At 38.3% G+C, this 9721-nt stretch overlaps 1 long non-coding RNA gene across 1 annotated transcript; it reads right to left on the bottom strand.

The window, feature by feature from the left end:
- Nucleotides 1-591: 591 nt before the first annotated feature.
- Nucleotides 592-4133, bottom strand: LOC113991741. Its single transcript, XR_003542038.2, has 4 exons — nucleotides 3917-4133; nucleotides 2778-2837; nucleotides 2230-2348; nucleotides 592-1252 (listed from the first exon to the last, which is right to left on the bottom strand). It is a non-coding gene; the product is annotated as an uncharacterized LOC113991741 (long non-coding RNA).
- Nucleotides 4134-9721: the final 5588 nt, after the last annotated feature.

Consider the following 9721-nt stretch of genomic DNA (forward strand, 5'->3'; position numbering starts at 1 on the left):
TGAACTTTCATTTTTTTTACTTCCAGTAATTAATTCCCTGTAGAGAGTGACTGAAAACACTAAACAAAAGCATTTAATCAGAAATTATTAGAGTTGGTTTGTCAGCTGTTAATCAGCATGCATTTTTGTACAAGGAGTGAAAATTTTATTAAACCTCAATTGAAACATATTGTTTCTATAGCAGATCAGAAAGTAGTCATCTGTTTAGACTTGTATCCTAAGATTCATTAAAAGCTAGTTACCTGCAACATGCAGGCATTTAGAAATTCATTCTGCTGGGCACTGAATGGAGCTACAATGGGTGAGGGTTGCAGCACAGTCAAGTATTCTTTTATTGAAGGTCTTCCAAACTTCTACCATAATGCAGACTGACAGCACAGTGAAGGAATACTAATGAAACTAAATGGGCTTAAAACTGGAAAGTGAAGAATACTAAGGAGGAAAAAAATTGCTTCACAGATTTTCAGATTCATTGTGGTAGCCTGGTCTTGTGAATGATATGGGCACTAGAAGTTTGTATAATCATTCCTGCTTGAATCTTTATGACAATACTGATTTTTTTAAAAAGTGATTTTGTATATATCTGCCATTTCTAGGGAAGTAACTACAGCAACTTATTCAAAGCTGATGAAACCTGAATGCTCTGGTGTAACCTTCGTCTAAGATTCAGAAGGAAAAATGCAGTAAAATGACAATGACAGATCACTTTTTATTATTACAGTGAGATGCAAAGGCTTGCAAAACGCTGCTTGTTTCCAATGGCTTCTTAAATATATCAGTGTCCTGCTGCATCATCGTTATGTAGGAACATGTAAGAGGTGCATATCTCATTACTGTTTTCTGGGAAGAATGTTGTATAGGCCCCTGGTCTTGCCAGAGTGCAACAGATGCTGCTGTATCCATCAAGATGACTCAACAGCAGCCAGTCATTTGGACAAAACCAAGATTAAGAGTTGGCTTGTTGGACCAACTGGCAACAGGGGAATCTCATCACTATGTCTGCTGCTTGTTGTGTGTTGTAGAATCTCACTATTACGAAGCTCAAAAAGTTTTGCTCTGTCTCTGCATGTTCCTCAGCCCAGGGTTCACCTTTGACTATGTGGATTTCTTGTTTCTTCACCATTCTTTACCATTTTTGCAACAAACCCTTTAGTTTCACATGTCTCTTGACTTTCTTGATTTCTCTGTCTCTTGCCTCCAGCCCTGACATCAGCTATTTGCTAACAACTTTCATGTCCCAGGTGTATTGCTGCTGTGACGATATTAAAGGGATTACACTCAGAACATATGGTCAGATGTAGCAGCAACAAGTCCAGTACCTCACTGAGAGCCAGATGCAGACATGGGTAAAAAGGTATTAATGTTTTATATGATTCCTATTTATCATTAGCGGGCATTGATTAAGTAAGTAATATGACCTATCTCAGGCATACAGCTTTGCTCTGAAGCACTTGCAGTCTAGAAAGGCAAACAGTAGGCAAAGTGTAAGGGGGAAAGGATGAATATATTTTTTAAAAACAAATACCATCTATTTCCACTGGCCCTCTGCCTAGCATTATTAACTTGCAATACTTTGTAGGCATCCAAGTTGAATCTTCCTGCTGTTACTGGAAAATTTTTCTTGGCTCAGATATGAAAACAATTTCCTTTCAAACTCAACACTATGTTGTTACAACATCCACTTTGATAATCTAATGGTCAAATGTGATGACTGTCTCCTGGAGCACCTCACAGGGACACTATTGTTGTGTGACGGTGACCTTACATCTGGGAACAGCCTTGCTTAGGGCTTTCCAAATGTCTTACAAGGCCATATGACAGATATGTGTAAGGCTCCATGTCAGTCACACTGGTTTAAAAACTCCTTGACAGTCATGCCGCTTGTGACTCCCTGTGCTGCTGTGACATATGACCCTTACACTGCAAATATTCTTCTATATTATGCAAGGGTGTCACTACAGAAGGAGGATTATGTGATGTCATGGCTAGAGTCTGATCCTGCCTCATCCCCAGATGTACAAGCAGAAAACAGTTGAGTGGATTAGTATGTAAGTGGCTTTTAGAGGCAACTGCCCCCTTATTCTGACATTGCTAGGTGAACAGATGCTAGGTGTTGCTAGATATTGCTGCTACGTGTTGCTGAATGGCCCCAATCTGCTCAATAACCATCTGCATCAACTTATAACATAGGATAACCCTGGAGAAAAGCAGCCAGTGGAACCAACTCACCTTTGTCACATGCACTGGTACCTTATTTTTACTTCAGGCATGTACACATTACTCTATTTTTATCTCTTGACAGCTACAAGACTTAGTCATAGTTGGTAGCTGATCTCATCTCCTCTTTACTGGGAAAAAAAAAATCTAGTCAGAGCAACCATATCACTTCTAACAGGAAACTGCATCAGCCACAGCTAGTCTGCTAAAACAGAAGACACACCAAAGCAGAAAACATTGATAAAAGTAGGTGTTTAAGGTAGGCCTTAGACTGCCCTGGTAGAATGGAGCTGTTGGAGGAGATCTTTCACTGCCTCGCTTAATGTTCCTAGCTTCAGTAGGTCAGTATGCTAGTGTCATATGTAGCAAACTCTCTAGTCTACCACACAGTTGCCTATGAAGCCTACATGTTCCTGTTGGAGCAAAGGGTTTATTATTAATTCAAATGTCTTCTAAAAACTACTATTTCTCAGGCATATGAATTCCGTGTTGTTTTCTACCTTTCTTAAAATGACAATCAAACCATACCACATTGTCAGGTTCCCCCTCTGACTCCTTACCCATTGCTATTTTCACTGTTACCAATATGTCTTCACTTTACCAGCAGTTAGCTTGACAAGCTGGAGAGAAAGAAAGAGAAGATCTCAGGTCTTGCTTATCTTGACTTTAGAAATTGATGTTGTCATCAAGAGAAGTGTTAACATAATGAGAGCAAACTTGACTTTCAGAAAAATCAGTTAGCTGGAGTCAAGTAGTTACATCCCTTTGGCTTGAAATCAGTCAAGTTCAGGGAATGCAGGAATGACTATGTGTTGTATACAGCACAAGCAGATCGGAGTAAGAGTCTTCCCAGACTTTCTTTGGGCCATCTCCAAAGGACTTGGAAAGGCCTGTGTAATGAACTGCTAAAAAACTACCAAGTGGGCAGATGCAGAAGCAAAGGCAAAGGTATATATCTGCTTTAACTATGTTAGCTTCATGAACTGTAGGGCCTGGGGGAGACCTGAAGTTTGATTGGAACATTTCTACCCTGTGACATATCAAAAGAAAGATTATGGATCTACCTCTCCTTCTTCTCCCAAAGAAAGGAAAGGCTGACCATCAGCAGAAAAGCTCATAAGGTGAGTGAGAATCACATGATCTCACGCTGCCAGTGACAGGGTGAGGAACATTGAGGGCATGACAATGCACAAAGATGATGTCTTGGAAAAGTCCTTTCATCGAGGGTTTAGGGATCAGTACTGCAAAGATTTTAAGCACTAATAGCACATAATATCACTATCTAAAGTTCTGTCTAGACTTGGAGACCAAGGACAGATTGTCCTAGATTAGACAGGTTTCAGGGAGATTAGATAAAGTCCCTCGATTTATTTTTTTTCTTTAACTTGTGATATTAATGAAACAGAGCTCATTAGTATATCATTAATTCAGTAGAGCTCCTTTCAGGTACAAGTGTGAAGACACATGGAAATCAAGTGCTTGGTCCTTAACATTAACAACAAGCTGTAATTTTCCTCAGAAGGATTCACTATCTTTTAAACTGTTAAGGTCAAAAATCTCTTTATCCTGAGAGCTCCATGGCAAATGATTTTGTTAACACAGATTTCATTTACATCGTGGGACCTTCAGCCTTTCCAGACAGTTAAGATAGGCAAGGCTCCAACAATGAAAATGAAAGGGAGGAGTTTCCAGTACTCACTCTTCTCTCCAGCACCTTGAGGAGTCATGCCAATTTTAAGGCAACCAAAGCCCTTATGTACTACTGCGGAGCACCTAGTCTGAAAGAAATCAGCACTTCTTTGGTTAGGTGTTAAATGCTCCAGTCTTCTCATTAGGAGATTCTCATTAATGAAAACACCTCCTGGGGATGAATGCAGGGAGAAGACAATTTAGAACTGAGAGGTGTAAAGGGCTACATTCACTTTGGTGGATCCTCATCCTCCCTTATCTGGGGCCAGGTGCTTACAGTCTGTGATCCTGTCAGCTCTTAGTAGCTACCACAGGAAGCTTGGTAGTTGTTTACATCATAAACCTATGTCATAGATATCACTACCGTAGTAACAGAGAGGAACAGTCAGGCAATTTCAGTGTACCAGAGACCCCAGATCCTACAGTCTCTGCTCCCAGAGAAGACCCAAGGGTCAGTGGAAACGTTCAGTCCTCTCTTTCCATCCTCCCTTTCTTCTCCACATGCCTCTCTGCCTGAAGAGAGAAGGAATCATTGAACCCTCTCAGGTCAGACAAGGAGAAGGGAGAGAACTTTGGATAACGGCAGTGGCAAAGGGATCTATCAGGTCTTGTTCCTAGTAAGAGAAAAGGTATGCAAAAATTCTGACCCCAGTTTCCTTGGGAAAGTATGTAGACAACCTATGAGACAGCATGAGAGGCAGGGACATTTATTGCTCTTGTTTTCATGAAGGACAGATATTACACACAGACTCACACACACACACTTTTCATTCCTAGCATGCATTTGGCCTTTAAAAGGTATGTCCCAGGTTGTCCTTTTCCATGCCGTGCTCACCTTGTCCTCTGTCATCCCTTTCCCTCCTGAACTCCTCTTCCTGCTCGGGAAAATTTGGGAGAACTCTATCCAAATATCCTTCCTCTCTCAGTCTCTGTCATTCTCTACTGCCTGCCCCCAACAAATACACCCACATCTAATTCCTTTTCAGTTTTCCAAACTAGTTTGAGTACTATTTGAGCTGTATTTCTGACTGTGATTAAACAGTTGGCAAGCAGCTACAGTGTTTGCCAAAAAACATAATACTAGCAATGGAGAGGCTGATTTCAACAATCAATGCAATTTCAACAATTAATTTTTAAAAACAATGTCCTTTGTCCTCTTCTTAATACTGTTTGTTACACTTACTACTGTTGCTGCCTTTACTTACTTAGTTGTAGTACTTATTGTAGAAACCTGGAAAAGAAAGTTGTTATCTCTTTCTGACTCTCAGTGAACAGAAACCCTGTATGTATTATTGAAAAAAAAAAAAAAAGAAAAAAGGAAAAAGGCTGGGGATGCATTCTTCCAACCCTTTCATCTGCATTTGCAGTAGGTCTCTGAATGTCAAGTTCACGCATTAATTTTAGACTTAGCTGTTAGCCAAAGAGCCACAGTGGAATTTTAACATTAGATGCTCAAAGCCAAGAAAAATGACAATGATTACAAGTTATTAAATGTTAAAAAGAAAGAAAGGAAGAAAATAAATCCCTGCATATCTGTTCAGTACTTAGAGAAATTTCATCAAAAAAATTCAATTAGTTCCCTGCACATGTCACATGGAACACATCAGTTTCATTGCTTCAAGTAGAATTAGGCTGAGAGACCGCAGAGCATTTAGGAAGGAAGCGAGACTGGGTCTCCAAGCAGCAGCAGCACCCCCACCTGTGCTCTGCTCAGGGAAGTGACTCCCAGCTCCTCTCAAGAGCCATGTCTAGACAGTGACAGTGCATAAGCAGCCAGCACCAAATGAGGCTTCAGTAGCTGAGTCTAGTTATAGTTTTGATCTACAAGACAATTAAAAATATTAAAATCCCTGAATCTTAAGTGTGTGAGGGTTTTGTTTTGGTTTTGCTTTTTTTTTTCCCCTGAAGAGAACTGTCACAATAAAAAGGTAATTAATAGTGTATTTGGCTGTTATTGTCCTTATACAAAATTGATTTTCCTGGTGTGAATTAGGTTTTTCTCCAAGATAAGATGCACTTTGAATAATCCATGACTCTATCCTGGAGCAAACTGAGATTTATGCCAGAAAAAACAAGAAATAATATTTTTAAAGGTAAATTGAATCACATTCCATTCTTCTTGTGTGAGGCTCTTTATTTAAAACACACATTGCTCATTTGAGGAGTATGAGATATAATTTAGACCAAACACTTTATGTATGTAACAGTAGAATTACTACAAAGAAACAAAAGGAGAATCCAAACAAGATTTTTAGAAGAAATTTACATGCCAAAAAACCCAAATAGATTACTTACACTCCCAACATTAGGAAATGGCAAACTTAATACTAAATCAGCTTTTATCTAGTAAGGTAAATGCTTTAGAGGAACAGAGATGATCTTTTGAAAACAACAATGCCTTTTTAATGTGTACATATTAAAAAGGCACATGCATGATGTACATTTCCTCATCATTACATTTCCTCACTTGGCCCCATAATTTTGTGAAGTAAACGCCATTGACCAGCATGCCAGCCTAGACAGTCTGACCTTTAGTAAAAGTTTTACTTAATTCCAGCTTAATTACCCTTCAGCTCAGCAAAAGATGATATAGAGTTATAAACCACAAATGAAACATACATTTATATTATCAACTGTTCCTTCATAAGACATATTGAAATAGCCTTAGAAAGATTATTTAATATTTTTAATGTGAGAAATATCAGTTCTTCATTTCATTTTCCTTGATGAAAGTCATTGTCAATGTCCTCGGAATGGCAAGATGTCTATGAAACCTACAAGTGGCCCACAACCGGAAAAGAAAACCCATGCAGGAGGAATGCTTCTTCTTTGACAATAAATAGCAATATTATGGTGCTATTTATCAGGCAGGGGTAAAGATAGTATTTTATTTGCTTTGCCATATGTCTACATTAAGGCTTGTATTGCATATATTTTGCTGGATGCACAGATAATGGCTATCATAAAAGTAACTAAAAGGAAAGAGTTTAAAATACAAAAGCCAAATGCTTTTAAAAGTGATTTTCAAGATATTGTTAAAAATAATTTTGTCTTTCTCTCTTATTTAATATGTACAAAAATTGCATAGGAGGATTCTTAAAGGTTTTTACTCCCATTTTAACAGTTGAGAATAAACACAATAATATAAGTGAAAAAAAGTAATTTCAAAATCAGTGTAAAAATACAATATGCTAGAATACATGTATCTATATATTTTCATCAGAAGAGACAGTGGAAAATGGATTAACTCTTTTATTCCACATTTGGTGCTCATTATATTCTTACTGCATCTTCAATCGTGAAAGAAGCACCAGGCAGTGAGGGAGTTCTCTGATGCAAAGCACTTCTCCCTCCCTTGTATTTCTGCATGAAGGGACAAAACAACTACTTTTCTGTAGTCTGAATAACTTCCCCGAGTGTCATCGTTCAACCCCAGCTGCCAACCAAGCCCCACACAGCGGCTTGCTCACTTCACCCTGATGGGATGGGGGACAGAGTTGGAAGAGTAAAGTGTGAGGAAAGTTGTGGGTTGATATAAAGACAGTTTAATAGATAAAGAAAAAGTTACACACACAAGCAAAGTGAAACAAGGAATCCATTCACCGCTTCCCATGGACAGGCAGGTGTTCAGCCATTCCCAGGAAAGCAGGGCTCTGTCACTCATGACAGTGACTTGGAAAGACAAATGCCATCACTCCCCCTTCTTCCCTCAGCTTTTTATACCAAACATGATGCCACATGGCGTGGAATATTCCTTTGGTCATTTGAGGTTAGATATTCCGGCTGTGCCTCTTCCCAGCTTCTTGCGCCTCTCCAGCCTACTCTACGATGAGGTGGTGTCAGAAGCAGAAAAACTCGGACTCCAAGTAAGTACTGCTCAGCAACAGCTAAAACATCTCTGTGTTTTCAACACAGTTCCCATCACAAATCCAAAACACAGCCCCATACTAGTTACTGTGAAGAAAATTAACTCTATCCCAGCTGAAATTAGCACAGTGAGTAACAAGGGACTTTGCAGGAAAAGAAAGTTGTCATTAAAAATGTAGATGTGCACTAATTAACATTATCCTTATAGCTCAATCATCTAGACAATATTCGTACTTATAACACTCAAAGATAAAATATTCTGCAATTGACATGAAGCTTACCTTTCTTCAAAAGTGGAAAAACTCACCTGCTTAACTCTCAGTCAAATGTAGAAAGAAAATATTTACCCAGATTTTGTATATTTTTGTTCCTGTATCCAAAATAACACACACGAAGTGATTTGCACTAGAATTTCCTACCCAGAGTTAATAACTGTAATAATCTTTAGATCAGACACATAGATGAGAGTATATCAGAATATACATGCAAGTGCTAGTATATACAAAGCCTTCGTCAAAAAAAGACCTGAGGTTTCTGACCTAATGTGGCCAGTAGATAGAGCAGAAAAATTGTCCAAGTGGCTGTTTAACTTTTGAGCATTAGAGAATTGCAGAATTTTGTACTTAATCCTGGGATTAAAAAAAGAGTCAAAATTTCAGAAATCTTTGTTTTGGGGTATTTAATTTATAATTGCAGTAAAATTCTCCTAATAAGAGGATTGCCATTATCTCTAAAAGCATAACTTAGTCAATTAGTCACATTTAGCTTCAGTAAAAGCCACTGATGTTCTCTTCAAGTAACATTGCCAATCACTTAATATTACTTATCTGCCTTTTCATTATATATAGCAACAAAAGATTTAATTGCATCTATTTCTCCAAAATGTGATCAGTAGTTCTTAAGTGTAGTCTTTTACTTGGTTCAGAAGAACAATTCTTTTTCCAAATCAAATCTCCCAAAAATGGTAACTGTTTTTTGACATGGACCATGCAGCCACCATAAATTTGGCTCCTTGACCAAACGTAACAGCAAGAGGAAATCAGAGTGATTATTGATTCTGATATATTTGCTTCTGTTTACTTGTACAATATGATTTAGTTCCCTCATTATTACCTTTACATCTAATTTTCATATTCTCTCTTATCAATTTTCTCAGGAGGCTGTGTGTTGTTCTGCTGAAAAGTTAGGGTTTTACTGAGAAGTAGAAGTAGAGAAGAATGTTACCATTCCCTTTATCCCACATCTATCCTTGTGTACAGATGCTGGGTGTTTGACCTTTCAGTAAACAACATGTAAGCTGCTACTAACTGATTTTCTTAGGAATGTCAAGTTCTTGAATGCTCCCAGCTCTCCAGTCACTAATTGGTCTTTCAACCATTTTTGTGACCATATTTATGACCCCAAAGCTAGGAATAGCCTATAAATCAGAAGATGGAACACAGTAAATCCTCTTGTACCCTGAACTGGAGCTCTTTTTTTCAGCTGAAAATATCTTTATGTTGAAAGAAGGTAGGTAGCCATACTCAGAACCTGAGTTGTTTAAGGGATAAGATTCTTACAAATGTGTGAAAGATACGATTGTTCTAGCAGTAAGCTGATGAGGAATGGAATCTCATTATCCATATGGACAAACTTCCAGCTCTCCTACTTCACATACAAACAGGAGGAACGCAGTGGTATCCTCTACTTTCACCAGATAAAAGCAAATCAGAAACTATCTCACATCTTCAGCAAGGTGAGGGTCAGCTCAGTTTTCTAAACCCTGATTTTGGGTTTTTAGTGATGTGAAAATTTTGCCCATATCTGCTGTGTCTGAGTAAATTAAAAGGTAAGAAGGAAACAGACAAAAAATTATGTTTTTTAATGATTGTGTTTTTACTTGCTTGACTTCTCAAAGATTAAGTCTGTTAATTCCTGCCATATGGCGATACCTCTGTTTTTATTACCT

Source organism: Pipra filicauda, unplaced genomic scaffold, assembly GCF_003945595.2.
Source record: "Pipra filicauda isolate LSUMZ 115617 unplaced genomic scaffold, ASM394559v2 scaffold229_size1253498_pilon, whole genome shotgun sequence".
NCBI lineage: Eukaryota > Metazoa > Chordata > Aves > Passeriformes > Pipridae > Pipra > Pipra filicauda.